The sequence below is a fragment of the Leiobunum rupestre genome, chromosome 10 (assembly GCF_980474605.1).
Source record: "Leiobunum rupestre chromosome 10, qqLeiRupe1.1.hap1, whole genome shotgun sequence".
Classification (NCBI taxonomy): domain Eukaryota; kingdom Metazoa; phylum Arthropoda; class Arachnida; order Opiliones; family Sclerosomatidae; genus Leiobunum; species Leiobunum rupestre.
In genome coordinates, this window is record NC_143393.1 from 25,791,927 (window position 1) to 25,811,183 (window position 19,257).

A 19,257-nucleotide genomic window follows, 5' to 3' on the forward strand; every position below is an offset into this window, starting at 1 on the left:
CAGTAAGGCCCTTCCTCTCCTTTTTCCCCATGTGATAATTACCGTGGTACCACTCCCCCTTTTCCCGTGTGATAACTACCGTGGTGTCCCCTCCACCCTTTTCCCATGTGAAAATAACCGCGGGACCCCCTCCACCTACGTGCCATGCAATAATTACCGTGGTACCCCCTCCCCCCTTTCCCATGTGATAGTTACCGTGGTACTCCCCTCCCCTTTTCCCATGCGAGAGTTTCCGTGGTACTCTTTTCCCCAACCCATCTGTTCTCCTTGAAACCCCCTGTATCCAATGGCTGATTTACTCTCATGACGAACAAATTAAAATACGCTCGTCCTTGAGTCCCGATTGACAGTGCGAAATTCGAGCCAGTGCGAAATCCGATCCGAAATTCCAAAAACAAACTTAATGACCAAACGTATACTTGACTGAGTATTAAGGCGAAGCGCAACGACCGCGGGTTTTACACAGAGAAATTACCTTCGGCGATGTCACGTTAGACCCGATTTCTGAAATATGCTCCACGACCTAGTATTAAGGCGAAGCGCTAGGTATACCTTCGGTGTGTACCTCCGTGTACATGCGGCGATGCCATGTTAGAGTCGCGAATGAGAGTCAGAAAAAAATGCGACGAAAGGGGCTTAGAGTTTCATAATGTAGAATAATGTAGATTGCTTTCTTTATCATTGTCATTGGATTTTTGTCGTCATGCACCAAAATATTCAAACCACGGGCCCGGACCAAACAACGTCAATGGCACCTTGCTTTCCGTGCTATCCAAACTTGGAACTCCCTCCCCGCAGATGTACTTTCTGCTCAATCTCGTTGGACTTTCCGCAGCCGCACTCGGGAGTTTCTCCATTCTACCGTTTAATTTTTTTTTCTTGCTTTTCCACTTGTGGGTTATATACAAGCTATTCTAGCTTCGTCACTTGTATTTTTCTTAATAATAAATAAATAAATAAATAAATAAGTGTTGTCGCGAGAAAACATCTATATCGTTTGTTGCTAAGAAATAAATATTATTATTTTTAGTGCCTGACGAAGACTCGTGCGGTCGAGTCGAAATGTGCGTAGTGCGCAAATTAAATATTTCAAACTGTGCAATAGTGGATTTTATTTTAAAACATAAGTACGGTACTAATTGTCTCTGTAAGCCTTTTCACACAATACTTTGTTCCCCTTTGCGATATAAAATTTTGAATATAGTGTATTGGACATGCCAGGGGAATAAGCTTAACACATACGATGTGGAACTTATATGACGGCTGGGCCGTCTTGTTCTTACTGATATTCCGCTATTTATATAGTAGGAATCTGAGTCTAAAAAATATTTTTAATGGACATTTGATAAAATATATACCAGAACGAAAAAATCACTAAATCTCAAATTAAAAAAAGATTAAACATTTGATCAGAAATAGGCAGGGGTGGTTTCGTTTCAGCGTAACGCGAAATTCGCCCATAGGCAATACGTATTATATACCGATCTATAGACAAATAAGGCTATTAATAGGGAAAAAGAAAAATTAAAATTGAAGTGAATTTTTTGTATTGTTATATGAAAAGTTTGTTCAACAAACTATATTTAATTATTTGTCGTTTAAATTTGGAATGTTAGCTTTAGCTCAAAATATCGAAAGCTTATTTTTTAAATAAATTTAATTTTATTTAAATGTTAAATTTAATTTTAAAACAATGGTTCGAGCACTAAGAAAAATAGTTAATCCTCATAAAAAGTATAAAAAAATGATTGTTATTTTTTTCAGCATAAATATTTTTTTCAATTAATTTTCCCACTAATAAATATCGTTTGAAATTGGACCTGGTTGACGTGCTAAATTAAAGCTATCCCACTGCGGAACAACTTTGACTGTATTCGTTCTTGATTCAAATTTACAGAGACTCATTTGAATCAAAATCAATAACATTTAAAGAAGTGCTACTTTATGTATTTCAAAACATTATTTTAGAGTAAGTGGGTTAGTCATTTTTCGACACGAGATAGAAGTGGAAATATTTCAAGAACGTGTTCTATAATTACTCCAGTGCCGTGATCGAGAAGGTTATTTTCCGTAATTGAATGGGTACCGATGTCCTCCGTAAAAAGGTCCAGGGAATATCCCTGGATTAAAATAAGGGCCACTGGGATACGGCTGCTGGTTTCCGTAGCCACCTGCACCGAAATCAGTTGAATTAATTTTCCACTCTACTAAAGAAATATTTCGGTGTTAAGAAAAAAGGAATCTCCATGAACGTTTCCGTAATGGTCGTTGTCGTTGCCAAAAAAGAATCTGCTTTCACTAATGTTCCCGACTGTCCTGGATCCGGCCTGGCCAGCGTTTGTAGCTGCGGTCGGCAGAATGAGCAGCGCAGAGAGACGCTGATGATGGTTACGTACACTAGGAACTTCATGCTTACGGACTTTTGAGAAGCGAGAGTTAATTTTAATATCAATTTTGAAATGAGTTTGGGTGATCAAATGTAATGTAACGATCCGCGTTCGTTGCTCCTTTATATAGTGTCCGTGCTTGGTTTGCCTTTTTTATCTTTTAATATTTATTTTGAGCAAATAGCTGTGGAATTTTTATGACGTCATAATATTCTTAAAAATATTATGACGTCATAATTTAAAAACCACGAGTACCATCGTTTGATTAAATTGCAATACATATTTTGTTCAATGACGCCAAAATACGACTTTGTTAATTTAAAGCCAAGGCTTATGAAAACTAAGCCATTTCAAATGAAAACTAACGCTTACTTTAACGAAAAATAATCAATTATTAAATCTGAACATAGAATTGACAATTACAAACCCTCGTTAATTTTCCTAAGCCTCATCTAAATCATGGAATATTCTGATTGAAAATGTCTACCAACAGAAGTTAGCGATACGGCGGCCATTTTGAGATAGTCGTCCTTATTTTTCTTGTCGAAACGGGCTATTGTAATCTATACAATGGTCATAGAGTATTTTATTTCATATTTAAAAATTAAAATTTATAATTAATACTGCGGATAACATGATTTAGCTATGCTTAATAAGATCATGGACTGTAAATTTTACAGTCCGTGATAAGATTGACTATGTTGAAACGATCCGTGGACATCATGGTCTTTTTTTCCTCCGGCTCAAGTGGACGATGAGGTGTTAACTGGACCGTGCCATTGAGAATACGTCGAGTGCCGTTAACTATTATATTCAAGCGGGAAAGCCCCCTAGTGTTGTGTGGCGCCATCTTTAGCATAATCGAAGTCATAATTAATTAAATTTATTTTAAACCGACTATCTCGTACCTTAATAAGTTCTCTCCTCACTGGCTTAAAGGGTTTTCCCCCGAGTTCTTCGGTTTCCCCTTCCATAAAAACTTGTTGAGGTTAACGGTAATAGTTAGTGTAGGGAGCTGTTGGCTCGATCGCGTGGCATGCAGGGCTTGCCACCACCCTCCTACGCATTGTAACCCGGCCACCTGAATTAAAGGTTTCAAAAGTCGCTTGACGACTTAGGCCTAAGGTGGTGCCTTGGGTATTAGCCTGGCTGATTAATTAAGAAACACCCGGACAAACACAACAAGTATGTCGTAAACGTTGCATATATTAGTTTGCATAAAAATCTAAATAAAATATTGATTACCAAACAAATTGACGTCCAAACGGCAGGAATCCATACCTCTACTTGGAATGCTTACCGGGCGTATCGCGTATGGTAAGATCACTCACACGGCTTTGGCCCCGCCTACGAGGGGAAAATCTCCTTTGCGCGCTCCCCTCTCACGTTGTTATTTGTTAAGTTAACATAGTGACGTCAAAAAAAACGGTCAGCCACATCGAGACGAAAATTTGCCACGATCAGCATTCCAAGTAGAGGTACGGATTCCTGCAAACGGCTATTGCAAACCATTTGAAAATGCAAATATTTTCTACACCCCTTTTCAAATCGATTTGTCCTTCAATCGCATTATGCACAACCCTTCTTATAAATAAATATTTATGAAAGATAAAATTATTTATTGATCAAAATATTTGTCTTTGAAAAAATGTTTGTATTTAATGGGAATGGCATTTTTAATATAGAAAAAATATTTATCATTTAAGGAACTATTTATTCCGAATAAAATATTTTTCATTTAAGGAACTATTTATTCCGAATAAAATATTTCTCATTTAAAGAACTATTTATTCCGAATAAAATATTTTTCATTTAAGGAACTATTTATTACGATTAAAAAAAAATAATTTAAGGAACTATTTATTCCGAATAAAATATGTTTCATTGAAAAAAACTATTTATTCCGAATAACATATTTATTATTTAAGGAACTATTTATTCTGAATAAAACATTTTTCATTTAAGGAACTATTTATTCCGAATAAAACATTTTTCATTTGAGGAACTATATATATTCCGAATAAAATATAATGTATGGGGAAAAAAACAATTTATGCTGAATAAAAATGTTTCATTGAAAAAAAAAATTATTTATGCTGATAAAAAATTTTTCATTAAAAATAAATATATTTACGCTGAATAAAAATGTTTCATTAAAAAAATTGAAATTCTGATGGAATAATATTTTTCATTGTAAAATATTGTAACTTAAAAATAAGTCTTCAAATTAATAGTATTTTTCCACTAAGTTTTCTGTAAAGTCGACATGTAATGTTGGATTTTGTATTAATTAAAAAGTTCCTCGAGGCATCAAAAATTGCCGCACTTCACGTCCTCGCGGCGGAGTATTGGTTCAGTTTTCAATTCATAATTTGTCCGAGTCTTGGTGACTGTCAAACCAGATTTACTCCACGTCACGCATGGTTTGTGTAGGGAAAGAGCTATAACAATAGGACGTGATTTTCGAACCAGCACGTGCGGATAACTTGATTCTTTGACGTTGGCCTGCAAACACTCGAAGCTCATTCGGCTGATTTTCCGCGAGTTGACGAAGACAGAAATATTTCAAAGGAGGTGGTGCAATCGCCGAAAAACGGCGCGACCAAAGTCATGATGAGGCTCTGTCATCATTTCCAAGAACGAGCGAGACAGTGCGATGAGAATCGGCGATAAACCGGTCAAAGGCCGACTGATCTTGCTATAAAAAGGGGGCACCCGAATATTCGACCACCATTCAGCCAGTCTCAGTCTTCCAGTCCAGGAGTAACAGACCAAAAACCACCTCACATCGTAAGTACTGTTTTGTCTGCTATAAAGAAACGCTTAGATTTGAAATTTAAAACCAATCTTGAGTTTATCCTCTCATTAAATTTAAATTACACTTGGAAAGTTAGCTTTTCAATATCGGATTTGAAAATAATAAAGACTGCCTCTTAATTAACATGATCTTCGCCTAATTTTAAAATTATGTTTTTTGTTGATTTTTAAAGATGAAATCCATCTTTGTTTTCGCTATCGTGGCCGCCGTGATGTCCTGCGCATTCTGCCGACCTCAAGACGGCCCCGGGGCCCCAGGAGCGGAAGGCAAGGAAGGACAGGACAGGTTCTTCTTCGGAGACCACGGAATCCAAATTGGCAACAGCAACGGAGGACGCCCCAGTGGCGGATACCCCTACCCCGGACAGTACCACGCCCAGCCTTACCCCTTCCCCGGCGCATTCCCCTGGGGTTAAACGTCATCACTCTGCCATCACCATCCATCCATTGTCATTAAATCAGTTGTACATGAATTATTTATACGCAATCCTGCCTTTATTATATTGGAAAATAAACATTATGATGAAACTAATTTTTTTGTGATTCCTGAAATTATACATACAAATTTGTTAATTTGGAAGCTTAATATTTTGTCGGGAAACTCTATTGCCAGCAGGTGCGTAGCGGATAGGGTTGTTTTGGGTTGCTCTCAGGTAGCGGTAGCGATAGCAATTTATCAGGATTTATTTAATTTAATTAGTTTTAATTTGCAACATAGTTTACCGTGGTGCATTTTCCAGCACATTATCTGGTGCCTCATCATAATAATAATATCTAATCAATTTACATCGGTCGGAAAATTCGGGAGGTAACCGGCGAGTCGCGTTCCGTCGAGTACAAAGTGGCAACGCGGCCTCGGTATTGAACACATTTCCTCCGGGGGGCCTCGCTAGTGAATTGTCTACTCACTATTCATTAAACGAAACTTTTAATAAAAACAACAATTGGGCTAAATTATGTTAAAACTCCTCCTCGAAGACCTATCGGTCCGCGTTCTTTAAATTTGAATTTCAGGTACGAAAATGTATTTATGTATATTTCTTTGTACACATTATACATTTACATGATATCCAGGAAATTAAGCAAAAATAACTCTATTAAAAATAAATGTAATCAAACTAAATGAAGACTGATGAATTGCAACCAGAACCCCAAGTATTGTTTTTACGAGCGCAATTATAAATCACTATTTAACAACAGCGATAGTAGCATGTAGAATAAGATAAAATAACTATTTTTTATTTCAGAGACTGCGTGCCAAATTGCGCGGGTGAATTTATTTAAGAATTAAACAGCGCGTGCGAACCAAAATACCACTTTGATCCTATATTATAGAAATATATATTTGAACGAGGTTTCACTTTTACATTTATAGTAATCGCTATATTAATCTTGTAATGGAAATAGAGAAAAGTGCTAAAAATTAAGTCAGACCATCATAAAAACAAGTGAGAATTCAATTCACATTTCAAATCTCTTTTAAAAATCACTTATCTCGGCATTTTTTACTTACTTCTGTGCCACCGAAACCAGTTAATTTTAATTTCAATCACAGAAAATGTTCTGAAATGTACTTTCACCAATGAAACCACCCGGAACCAGCCCGAGAAATTCACATTAAAAGAATTAACTTAAAAAACAATTAGATTGCCGTATATTATAAATCCTTGCAAAGCCAGGAATCCTTCACACAAACCCAACCCGGAGGTTAATAGCAAGGCTGTATTAAATGGCGTTGTGGGAATCCAAACCCAACCCGGAAGTTAAAAGCAAGGGCTCCTTTAAGGGCGGGGGGGCTGTTTGGGTTAAAAGCCACCCTCTGAAATAGACGGTAAAATAAATGGGGGTGGAATTTTAAACCGTCATTGCCACTTAAAAACTGGAAACTAGCCAGGGAGGGAACACCGGATTGGTTGGTATTGGAGCATGCGCAGAGACCAATTTTTAACTGTCGCCGAGTAACAAATATCTAAATCGTGATTCTTCGTAGAGCACGTGGCGCCATCTAAGTAAACTAACGGTTATGTTTCGGGAATAAAAGCTAGACAAAATGGTTGTTTAACTGTAAATTTACCTATAACTTGAATTCTTTAAATTAAAATACAAATTATTAACTGAGATCAATCGTAATAGACGTGAAAAACGGTTGAAATTATTTCAGTGACAATTAAAGTCGCGAAGCGGGGAAGCTGGCAGCCATGCTGTCACGAAACGTTTCCCCTTTTTTCGTACCCCCAAATTCAAAAACCCTTCAGAGGCTGGGAAGCCGTTGGAATTTATTTTACCGTCTATTGAATTAAAGGGGCTGGAAAGTGAGGTTTTGAAAAACGTCATCCGTGACGTCATTAACGAAATTTGGCGCGTAGAACTACTTTTACTCAAGTCGCGAAGACGTAAACAGGCACCGCTGTGTTGGGATTTTTGTATGACGCAATCCAGCGTGGTCTTGGTTAGGGTTAGCTGAGCTCGTAGGAAGTTTTAATTATTCGTTAATCTTCAATGAGATTTAGTTTAGTGAACAACAAATGTTTAACGAAAAATTCATTTGAGCGATAAGGTCTTTTGGTAGTAATATGTTCGTAATTTTTTTAATTATTATTTTCGAGTTTCATCGAATTTTGTAAAAAAAACGCTAGATGAATAGAAGCCAATTTCTATGGGCCTTGGTTTCACTGGAGCATTTTGACAAACCTTAGAACTCAACCACAGTTCTTTTGCCTTTTCCCACTTATCTAATTCACCAACAAGAGATATTTTCGTATCATCACGTTTCCGTTTTTTATTTGAATTAAACTCTTTCTTTGTAATTAAATAAATATGAAAATACTAGAACCAAAACCACGTCCACGAAGGCCCGATTATCTTAGTTCGCGTATCAATACCTCTCACTAGTCTCTCGCGGGTCGCTCCTCACTATTTTCAAAACATCTCCGTCAGAGCCAAATTCCTCAAGCGGGGAATAAAGAAAATAAAGCAGGGTCCGGATTTTTTTGGAGATACTACGTCACTGGACGATTTCAAAACCCCACTTTCCAGCCCCTTTAAAGTGATGCAAAAAAGTGGTTTAAAAACGGTACACAGTTCAAACCCGGATACGCCCTAAAGCGAACTGTGAAGGAAAATGAGGCAAGTTGCTATAACTCTTTTATATGTTCTACGGTTTCTTGTTGATGAATATTTCGCAAATTACATTTACCAAACTAGACGTTCGCGTGGGGTCCTTCCACATAATATATATATTTCATTAGACGGGGTAAAAAATGTCCGATTTCAAACATTACCAGAAATCAGGGGCAGGGTCGTTCTATCCAATGGACACAATGGGCACTGTGCTCAGTTTGAAGGGGCCTACGAAGGTTCGAATGGGTCTACAAAAGTCTATGAGTATGAAAATATTACATTTAATAAATTTCTTCTAAGAAATAGGGCCTACAAAGGTCTTAGTGCCCAAGGTCTCGAAGATCTTAGTGCCAATGACACTCTTATTTATTACTTCTGGCCATACATGGCTGCGATAAGTAAGTGCATGGTAAGTGCAACACTTAAGAATAACTTCTGGCCATACGCGGCTGTGCAGTCAACATATTATTACTTCGTCACACTTATTTAGCATAGTTTGGTTTATATGTTTCCCCCCCCCATTAATTTAGCTCTCAAACACCTCATAACTACACGAGTTACGTTACATGGTTTTAGCTCGCAAACACCTCATAACTACACGAGTTACGTTACACGGTTTTAGCTCGCAAACACCTCATAACTACACGAGTTACGTTACATGGTTTTAGCTCGCAAACACCTCATAACTACACGAGTTACGTTACACGGTTTTAGCTCGCAAACACCTCATAACTACACGAGTTACGTGACATGGTTTTAGCTCGCAAACACCTCATAACTACTCGAATTACGTTACACGGTTTTAGCTCGCAAACACCTCATAACTACACGAGTTACGTAACATGGTTTTAGCTCGCAAACACCTCATAACTACGTGAATTACGTTACACGGTTTTAGCTCGAAAACACCTCATAATTACACGAGTTACGTTACATGGTTTTAGTCCTCAAACACGTGAACGGCGCTCGGATTCCAAACGCATTCCTGTGGGAGCGGCGGCGGCGGCGGCGTCGGTGGCGGAGTTGCCAGATTAATTTTGAAGATCCCGTACACTCAAAAACACCTAAATTGGGAAACTCGGTCAAACTAAAATTGTTCTCTCTACGATACAGCCCAATTCCAATCCAAGGAAATCCCTGTTATCTGATGATTAAAGCAATGAAGGCACTTTAGCCTTTGTTGGTGGTATCAGGGAAGGTATCCATTTGAACAATAATTTAAAAGAAATAAAGAATATGATAGCAGTATAAGTAAGAATATTTATCGACGTACATAATAGCGTATTATGAACCATAAATTTTACATAATTTTGAAAAATATTAAATTATGATAGAAGAATACATTTTATTATTCCCGTCGTACATAACTCAACGTTTTTTCCCGCAATAGCGTTCCCAAAAGTAGCCCAAAATTATGAGTTTCTGATAGAAGTAAACATTATTTAATCGTCGTTGTACAGTGCTCAACGATGCTGTCAGCGTTCCAAACCCACTTCCAATATTTCTTGCTTTGGGGGCATGAAATAACAAGTCGGCCCAGGCCGTAATATTAGTTCCACATCAGTGTATTCGAATGGGCAAAGCCATACAACCTTAGTAGACACAGGTAGGCAAACTAATACAAAGCTTTTGAGGCTTTGTGATTTATTATCGTTGGATATATAAATTGCCACCCTAAGTGAAAGGGTGGATGCCGCCCACCATCAGGAGACCCGGGTGGGCAAACTGATATAAAAACTGTTGAGCCCATGTGATTTCGTATAGTTAGATATACTATTTACCATCCTATGTTAAAGAGAGGCCACCGCCCACCCTCAGGATACATGGGTGGGCAAACCAATTCATAAGCTGTTGAGGTCATTTATTGACTTAACTTGCAAGGTAATTTGACAAAAAGCTATATTTTAAATTTCGATCTATTTGTGGTAGAGCTATAAACGGGGAGTCTTTACGTGAACTTGTAAGTTAATATACCTAAGTTTTGCGAATGGTATACGGCAAAGATTATCGTAATAAAAATTTACCTTCATAGATATAAAACTACATATGCCCGAATGCCCCTAGTTTTTGGATGAGTATGGGAGTCCAATAATTAATAATGGCGGTACGTAAGTGTGTGAAGGGAAATAGAGTCTTCAATGCTTTAACTTTTTAAGCGTACGCGTGTTCTTAATAATATAATACCTTCTCCCGATAGTGACTTCAATTTATAATTGTTTCTCTATGGTTCTATTGCTTTTATTACCCAAAAGGAAGTTCGTCAGTGTGGATTGAACTCGTAGTTTGTCTTGAACCTTTTGTTTGGTGTAACGAGTGATGAAGTTTTTTAATGTCTCTTGTTGATTTATTTAAATAAGAAAATAAGTATCTCATTGTGGGGCTTTTAGAGCATTTAAAAGTACATATGGGGAAGAGGGCATTTAAAATTTTCGAGCTCGTTTATTCGAGTACTCACTTTTGAGCGAGGCATCTTAAGCGAGTGTGCCCACCTACCACTGCTCACCACCCGAACATTTAAAATTTTCGAGCTCGTTTATTCGAGTACTCACTTTCGAGCGAGGCATCTTAAGCGAGTGTGCCCACCTACCACTGCTCACCACCCGAACATTTAAAGTTTTCGAGCTCGTTTATTCGAGTACTCACTTTCGAGCGAGGCATCTTAAGCTAGTGTGCCCACCACCCACCACCCGACGCGAAGTTTGAGGTTCACTTGACCTTAAATTTCGAAAATATACGTAAAATAAGGCGTAAAAACGGACAAGAATTTCCGTGTGAGTTCGAATCCCGGATTCGCCAAAACTTCAAATTATTTTCGCAGCGCCATCTGCCGTGTCGTTGCTTTCCACACCAAACAAACAAACAAACACACAACACTTAACGACAATCCGTCCATAGCAATAGTCCCACTTCGATATATATATATCTCGATGTGGAACTAAAAACTCCGAATAATGACGCCTTTACGCTCTCGGCCACTGGAAGCTAACCGAAATTTGTTCGGAACTTCTACTGTATTCTCCTCAGTTTTAGCGGAGCGTGGAGAGTTGGCTAGTTAAGTTGTCGAAATTCTTGTCCGTTTTTACGCCTTATTTTACGTATATTTTCGGAATTTAAGGTCAAGTGAACCTCAAACTTCGCGTCGGGTGGTGGGTGGTGGGTGGTGGGCACACTCGCTTAAGATGCCTCGCTCGAAAGTAAGTACTCGAATAAACGAGCTCGAAAATTTTAAATGTTCGGGTGGTGAGCAGTGGTAGGTGGGCACACTCGCTTAAGATGCCTCGCTCAAAAGTGAGTACTCGAATAAACGAGCTCGAAATTTTTAAATGCCCTCTTCCCCATATGTACTTTTAAATGCTCTAAAAGCCCCACAATGAGATACTTATTTTCTTATTTAAATAAATCAACAAGAGACATTAAAAAACTTCATCACTCGTTACACCAAACAAAAGGTTCAAGACAAACTACGAGTTCAATCCACACTGACGAACTTCCTTTTGGGTAATAAAAGCAATAGAACCATAGAGAAACAATTATAAATTGAAGTCACTATCGGGAGAAGGTATTATATTATTAAGAACACGCGTACGCTTAAAAAGTTAAAGCATTGAAGACTCTATTTCCCTTCACACACTTACGTACCGCCATTATTAATTATTGGACTCCCATACTCATCCAAAAACTAGGGGCATTCGCATAGACATAATAAAGAAATAGACCCAAGATTCTACGGAGGGTTAATACGGGAGCGATAGCTAGCAGACAACCGGTATTTGTTCCGTATTCCTGTGGTACCACGTTTAAGCGACACCTGTCGATTAGGCGAGAAAATAAAAAATCATCACGTGACACGTCACACATGTTCGTGTTTGTAATCTTTTAGGTACTCTGACGTGATTCGCGAATATTTTGGCTGTGATAATTTAAAATAAGGTAAATTTTTATTATAATTTTTAAATAAGTCAATTAATTCTTTCAAAACCCAAAAAAAGCAGAATATGACCTTATAATTAAAAACAAAAAATTCTAATTGCGAAATGATATTTTGTCAAAGGCTTAAGTAACTCCTGTACTACTCTCCAGCTTGTTGTGGTTATGGCTTGTTATGGGAACATTCTGAGATTCTAAATAGTAAATTGTAAACAAAAGTAAATGGAATTTTGATGAAATGGAAGGTTCTACCTTGGATTAATAATGACTCCAAGATTCTACTAAAGGTATGTAGCTATTGTCCTTGAAATAAAATTACCTTTTACAATTTAAGTCTGATGGCTTGACCCTTCATTTCTAGATTTTTGTCCTTCGCTAATTTGTGGAGTCTGAGCTTGCAATATAAATTAATAACTTTCTTAATGATGAGTTACTTAAGCCTTTGACAAAATATCATTTCGCAATTAGAATTTTTTGTTTTTAATTTTAAGATCATCTGCTTCTTTTTTTTTGGGTTTTGAAAGAATTAATTGACTTATTTAAAAATTATAATAAACATTTACCTTATTTTAAATTCTCACAGCCAAAATATTCGCGAATCACGTCAGAGTACCTAAAAGATTACAAACACGAACATGTGTGACGTGTCACGTGATGATTTTTTATTTTCTTGCCTAATCGACAGGCGTCGCTTAAACGTGGTACCACAGGAATACGGAACAAATACCGGTTGTCTGCTAGCTATCGCTCCCGTATATTTTTGGCAAATCAAACTCCGCGTAAGGTGTCTATTTCTTTATTATGTCTATGGGCATTCGGGCATATGTAGTTTTATATCTATGAAGGTAAATTTTTATTACGATAATCTTTGCCGTATACCATTCGCAAAACTTAGGTATATTAACTTACAAGTTCACATAAAGACTCCCCGTTTATAGCTCTACCACAAATAGATCGAAATTTAAAATATAGCTTTTTGTCAAATTACCTTGCAAGTTAAGTCAATAAATGACCTCAACAGCTTATGAATTGGTTTGCCCACCCGTGTATCCTGAGGGTGGGCGGTGGCCTCTCTTTAACATAGGATGGTAAATAGTATATCTAACTATACGAAATCACATGGGCTCAACAGTTTTTATATCAGTTTGCCCACCCGGGTCTCCTGATGGTGGGCGGCATCCACCCTTTCACTTAGGGTGGCAATTTATATATCCAACGATAAGAAATCACAAAGCCTCAAAAGCTTTGTATTAGTTTGCCTACCTGTGTCTACTAAGGGTGTATGGCTTTGCCCATTCGAATACACTGATGTGGAACTAATATTACGGCCTGGGCCGTCTTGTTGACTGTGAGTTCGAATCCCGGTTTCGCCAAAACTGCAAATTATTTTCGCAGCGCCATCTGCCGTGTCGTTGCTTTCCACACCAAACAAACAAACAAACAAACACACACACAACACTTAACGACAATCCGTCCATAGCAATAGTCCCACTTCGATATATATATATATATATCGATGTGGAACTAAAAAGGTGTACCAGCGGGCGAAATTCGCGCTACGGCGGCCATTTTAGATTTTAAAACTGATTTTTCTCGATTATTTACTGTACGAAACGAGATGGGCTGTTTTAGTCCTAAAAAAGTCAAAGGGCATTAAATTAAATATTTAAAAATGTATATGCTATCAGTACCGTCTGGTACCGTGGTTATTTTATATGAAAATCCGGAAATTTTTTAATTTTAAATTAGGAAAATGGTACTTTTAATTTAAATGTTAGATTTTGCAATACATTTCTTAATAAGAGCATTGCTTAATGTTGATCATATGACATTTCGTGATTAAACGCAATATTTGGATGCCATCTATCGTAGTGCCTTGGGTATTAGCCTAGCTGATTATTATTATATCAATAATATATTTAGTTAGGCTTAATAGGAATGACTAGGTTGGGACGATTCGCGCCATTTAACCTGGTCACCTCATTTAAAGTCTTAAGAAATCGCTAGATGACTTGAGCCTAAGGTGGTGCCTTGGTATTAGCCAAGTAATGATATTTAGCTAATATAACCAGTCCACCTATTGTTTGCATTGTATAGGTTTTTGTTTTGGCTTTGGAAATGCCACAAAATCTACATGTAAATAACGAGAATCGCTATTAAATTTAGGAAATACGCAATGTTTTACTTTACCCATCTTACTCAAGTTAAAATGATAAATAACCGCTACGTATATTTTGAAATTTCAACCGTTACTATAATTCCAAATTTATTTAGACACCAATAGATGGCGCCCAAGAAACCGGAAATACTGCTGGAGTTTGCCCCCAATTGTTTTCATCCACTTTTACTCCCCCCTCTAAATTGGCCGCTTGTTATTTCTAGTAGATGTTGGATTTAGTACGCGCGAAGGTACGGCAGTCATGTCCTGGATTTATCATTACTTGGCCCATGGTATTAGCCTCGCAAATTTTATTTTTGACAACATGGTCTATTTTTCCTCCGACGCGAGTAAACGATGGGGTGTTAACTGGACCGTGCCATCTAGGAGCAACAAACACAAGGAGAACGCAGCTAGCCTTTAAACACGCTAACGAAGCGTTGTGTACGAATTTCATTGGACGAGCGTCACGAGCCTTTACGCTGAACGTTTTACGGCCGGGGGGAAGACAGTTTCCGAATTTTCCCCTTCCGACGGCAGCAGGCGCTAAAGCGTCTAGCCAATAAAAAACGTACACAAGAAAATCCACGACTTTTGACGGGTTGCGTTCTCCTTGTGTGGGGTCATGGAAGACTTATTCTTCCATGGTGGGGTGTTGTGTTTGTTGCTCCTAGGTGCCATTGTGAATGCGTGCCGTTGTCAGACCTTGGAGGAGAGAAGTATTCTGGAGTTAAAAAGTCGGGCGCCACCTGCGGCTTTGCAAAATTCCCATCATGCACTTTTTGGTCGGACGTCATCAAGCCAGAATGATGGCAGATAAAGCTGACGTCCGACCAAAAACCGGGGTAGTCTGGGTAATTCTAACAGCCATAGGCGGGAAAGGACGTTCTTATTACCGCTATGGGATTTTCCACTCCAGAATACTTCCCTCCTCCAAGATCAGACTTGTAAATAGCGGCAGTCCACGCGTCAAAAACCCCCGAAAAAATGACGGGACTCCCTCAAATTATATCGTTAGCTGTGTAAAAAGAGGGAAAATTTCGAGAGTTAAATAAAAAGTTCCATTATTTTTCTCTTTGAGGAATCTGTATAGTGTACTATTTCAGCTCTCCGAATATTAGTCGGAGTCCCCACGGAGCTAGAGCTCCCCTATTTACTTATCAGTGAGGCCATAAGTTAATAAGTTAAAGGTATCATTAACTTATGGTGAGGCCTATAGAAATTGACAATGACCAAAAATTTGGAAAACTTGGGCCTACCAGAGAAAAACCTCTTAAACAGGTGTGGCCCGTGTGAGGAATAATTTCCATACTTCGTTAGTCTTAGACTAATGAAGTATGGAAATTATTAGTCCATAATTAATAGTCTATCTCTGTATTCCATTAGGCACAGTAATTGTAACAGTGCCATTGAAGACCAAAATTTTGCTTTATTAAAATGAATAAAGGTAGAAAAAAAATTAAGCTCTATGGGTTTGGAATGAAGACTTTCATGGGTAAATTAATTGTGATAATATTTACGAGCATTTTAATTTACCCGATCACGGTCATATATGAAAATAAGTAAACTTTGATGCTGTTGTTCGATTACTGACTGTCTCTTTTATAATTACAATAAAAAATTTATATGCTTTGCCTGGTTATTTGCCATTTATTTTTTAATATAATATGGAGGAATAAAGATAGATTAAAGAACATATAAATTTAAACGAGGGGGGGAGAAAGAGGGAAGAGTCCTGGATTCGTCGAAAAAAAATCGGTGGAGGGGTCCGGGTCCCGTGGACTCTCTTAAAAATATGCACTATTTAACTCTGGCCGTTATTCGTTAGAAGCAGGACAGCCCCAGTGTTGTGTGGCGCCATCTTCAGCATAGTCGGAGTAATTATGTTTCTCATTATCGCAAATTTTTATAAAAATTGATCAATCAAGGTTAAGATCAGCACAGAGCTTCCTAGTATCAAAATATTCCCAAGGACGAAAATAAATTATAATATCCTGCTATCGTAGTCATTTTAGTTGAAAATCTAGGAAATTCGCCGAAAGATAAAAAAAACTTTCAAAAATTAATTTGTGATGTAATTACTTTTTACCAAGTGGGCGAAAGCCCGACCAATATGTAAGAGCAAAAGTCTAAAACATTGTTCAACAATATTATATACACATATTGTATGAGGCATTCAAGCGGAAAAAAAATTTGCTACTAAAGCTCATCGCACTAGCCGCTCCAAATCAAAGACATCCCTCCTGAACTTTGACCGTTCCCATCCCGATAATATGACGTGTACACGAAATAAATCACGCGCATCGTTTGGAAACCGGTTTGACTACGGGAAAAGCCGAGAAACGTCAACATATTACTGCAGGGTTATTTTCCAATACTTCTCAGAAGATAACTGGATAAGCTGACAAGTGGAAATGGTATAAATAGTGGTAGCTTTCCAAATCTATCATCACTCACGACTCTGACGAAGATCCTTTAGTACCTCGTCGCACTCCCGAAACCAACTTGCATCGTAAGTGTTCAATTTTACAATATTTTCGACTTCTAAATTAACCCAAAACCATAGATTAAATCGCATTTGGTAAATAATTAATATAAATGACGTGAAAATTAATAGCTACTACTTTATTAGAAATAATATTTTCCACCGTAGCACCGGCTTCACAATTACATCCTGCCCTATCTTTATAATTGTTTATTTACTATTTTCAATTTTATTTATTGCTATTATGCATTGTTGTTTATCCTTCTTATTATTGTATCTTGTCATCTGGGCACAATAAGTGGTATTTACTTTCTTTCCAGATATTGAAACATTATTATTATTATTTTTTCCTAAAGATGAAATCAGTCTTCGTTTTCGCTATTGTCGTCGCTTTGATGTCCTGCGCTTTGTGCCGACCCCAGGACGGCCCTGGAGCCCCCGCCCCGGGAGAACCAGGCAAGGAAGGACAGGACAGATTCTTCTTCGGAAATCACGGACTTCACCTCGGAAACAGCAACGGAGGAGGAGGAGGTCAGATAAATTCTTAATTAATATATTCACCACAAAATTATTTAGTGAAGCATATTAATTTGTTTTTCTTGATTATTCCGCAGGTTACAATGGCGGTGGATTTCCCTTTCCCCAATTCGGCGGGTTCCCTTGGGGAAAATGAGCTCTTCAAAGAAGTCACCTTTCCTTCGTGATTTTATTTAAATTCATGGCAATCAAATGTTATATTTATAATCATCGGCACATTTTTAAAAGTTGAAATAAAAAAGATAAAACGATGAATATTTTTTGTTATTCTTCACTTACAATCAGTCAATCACAATCGCGGCCTTTAAAACCTTGATATAAACAATCTTTTATATTTACCCATTTATAAATTTTCTTTGTATCTTTTTTCATGCACAAATTTTAAAATACTCCAATTAAAGATACATTTCAAAACCGTGACATTATTAAGATTAAATACAATATGAGAACCACCTGAAATATATTTTTTATTGAAATTACAAAAAAAAAGATTATAGTAACACTTATAACAACGTAAGTATTGGAGCATTCATAAGTGAAACATGATTATCAGATAACATTTGTGTTACCTGATAAAAGGAAATTAATATCACATATCAAACTATCTGCACTTACGTTTGGATATTATCCGATCAGTTGATACGGTTTAAAATATAAATATTTTGTTGACACCCGATATAAATCCGACAAGCAGTCTAAGCAGGTTTCAGATGTCTCAAAACTTTCGATTATAAATATTACTGTTTATTAGTGTCTTGGACCAACTGTTTTTTTTTTATATTGATAAGGGTCTTGAACCAAATTGTTCTGTAAATATATTGTGGATTTATTCAATAATAATCTAGTCGTGTATGATTTAGTTAAGTGTGTTATAATTATTTAAAGGTATTATTATTGGTTCAGTGCATTAATTATTTATTATAAAACGAAAAAGGAACTAGCCCAAAATGCAGGTGGTCAGTTGTAAAATAGAGAGGCACGGTGGAAAATTTCCAACCCATCTACGTCACAAGAAAACGCCAGGAAGCGTAGTGTGCCCCGCTAATTTCTGCAGTTTTTAGTCTTGCTTGACTCCTGTGACCGACACAGTTGCCGCCGCTTTAACCAAGGCCTATTATCAATTGAATATAAAATGAATCAATATCTTTAAAAAAAATGCTTATTTAAAACCGAGGGGCTAACCACTCTTAGAAAGTCTGTACACCGGATTACGCTTAGATTAGCACTGCCAAAGGCAGGGACTTCAAAGGTTACGCGTAATCCCATTAGTACAGTCAAAGGTACGGCTCTGTACACCGATTACGCGGAGTGATCAGCCCCTCGTTTAAAACTTTCAATTTTTAGATACCTGTTGAATAAGTAAGAGGGTCTTACTTATTCAACGGGTATTCAATCATCATAGGTTCGTCTCTTAATATGTTAAAGCGCCTATAGATGGCACTTGCATGGAAGTGGTTGATTGTATTTCTGTGGAATGCATCTCAGATTCTCAGTGTTTATTCCAAGTTAAATATTTTATATTTTATTGATTTAAGCAAAAAATAGTATCAATACGATAAGTCAGACTTTTATTATTGTTTCAGTATTACTTTCTATAAATTGAAAGTTTTAAATAAGTATTTTTTAAGATATTGATTATTTATATTCAAGTGATAATAAGCCTTAGTTAAAGTCATTATGGGAAACGTTTGTTGTGTGCTGGGTTGCAAGCAGCGGATGCCATCAAAAATTGTAAGACTATTACAACTTCAATTTAATAATTAAAATTGCTAAGTCATGAATTTTAATAAAGGTGTCATATCTTAAAGTACCCAAAGACCAGGTAA

At 37.2% G+C, this 19,257-nt stretch overlaps 1 long non-coding RNA gene across 1 annotated transcript in view; it reads left to right on the forward strand.

Annotated features, from left to right (window-relative positions):
- Positions 1-16,892: 16,892 nt before the first annotated feature.
- LOC149925208 (uncharacterized) overlaps positions 16,893-19,257 on the forward strand; it is a 93,162-nt gene continuing 90,797 nt past the window's right edge. The window contains exon 1 of the long non-coding RNA XR_016476895.1: positions 16,893-16,921. This is a non-coding gene — a long non-coding RNA (uncharacterized LOC149925208). The remainder of the gene's footprint in view (positions 16,922-19,257) is intronic.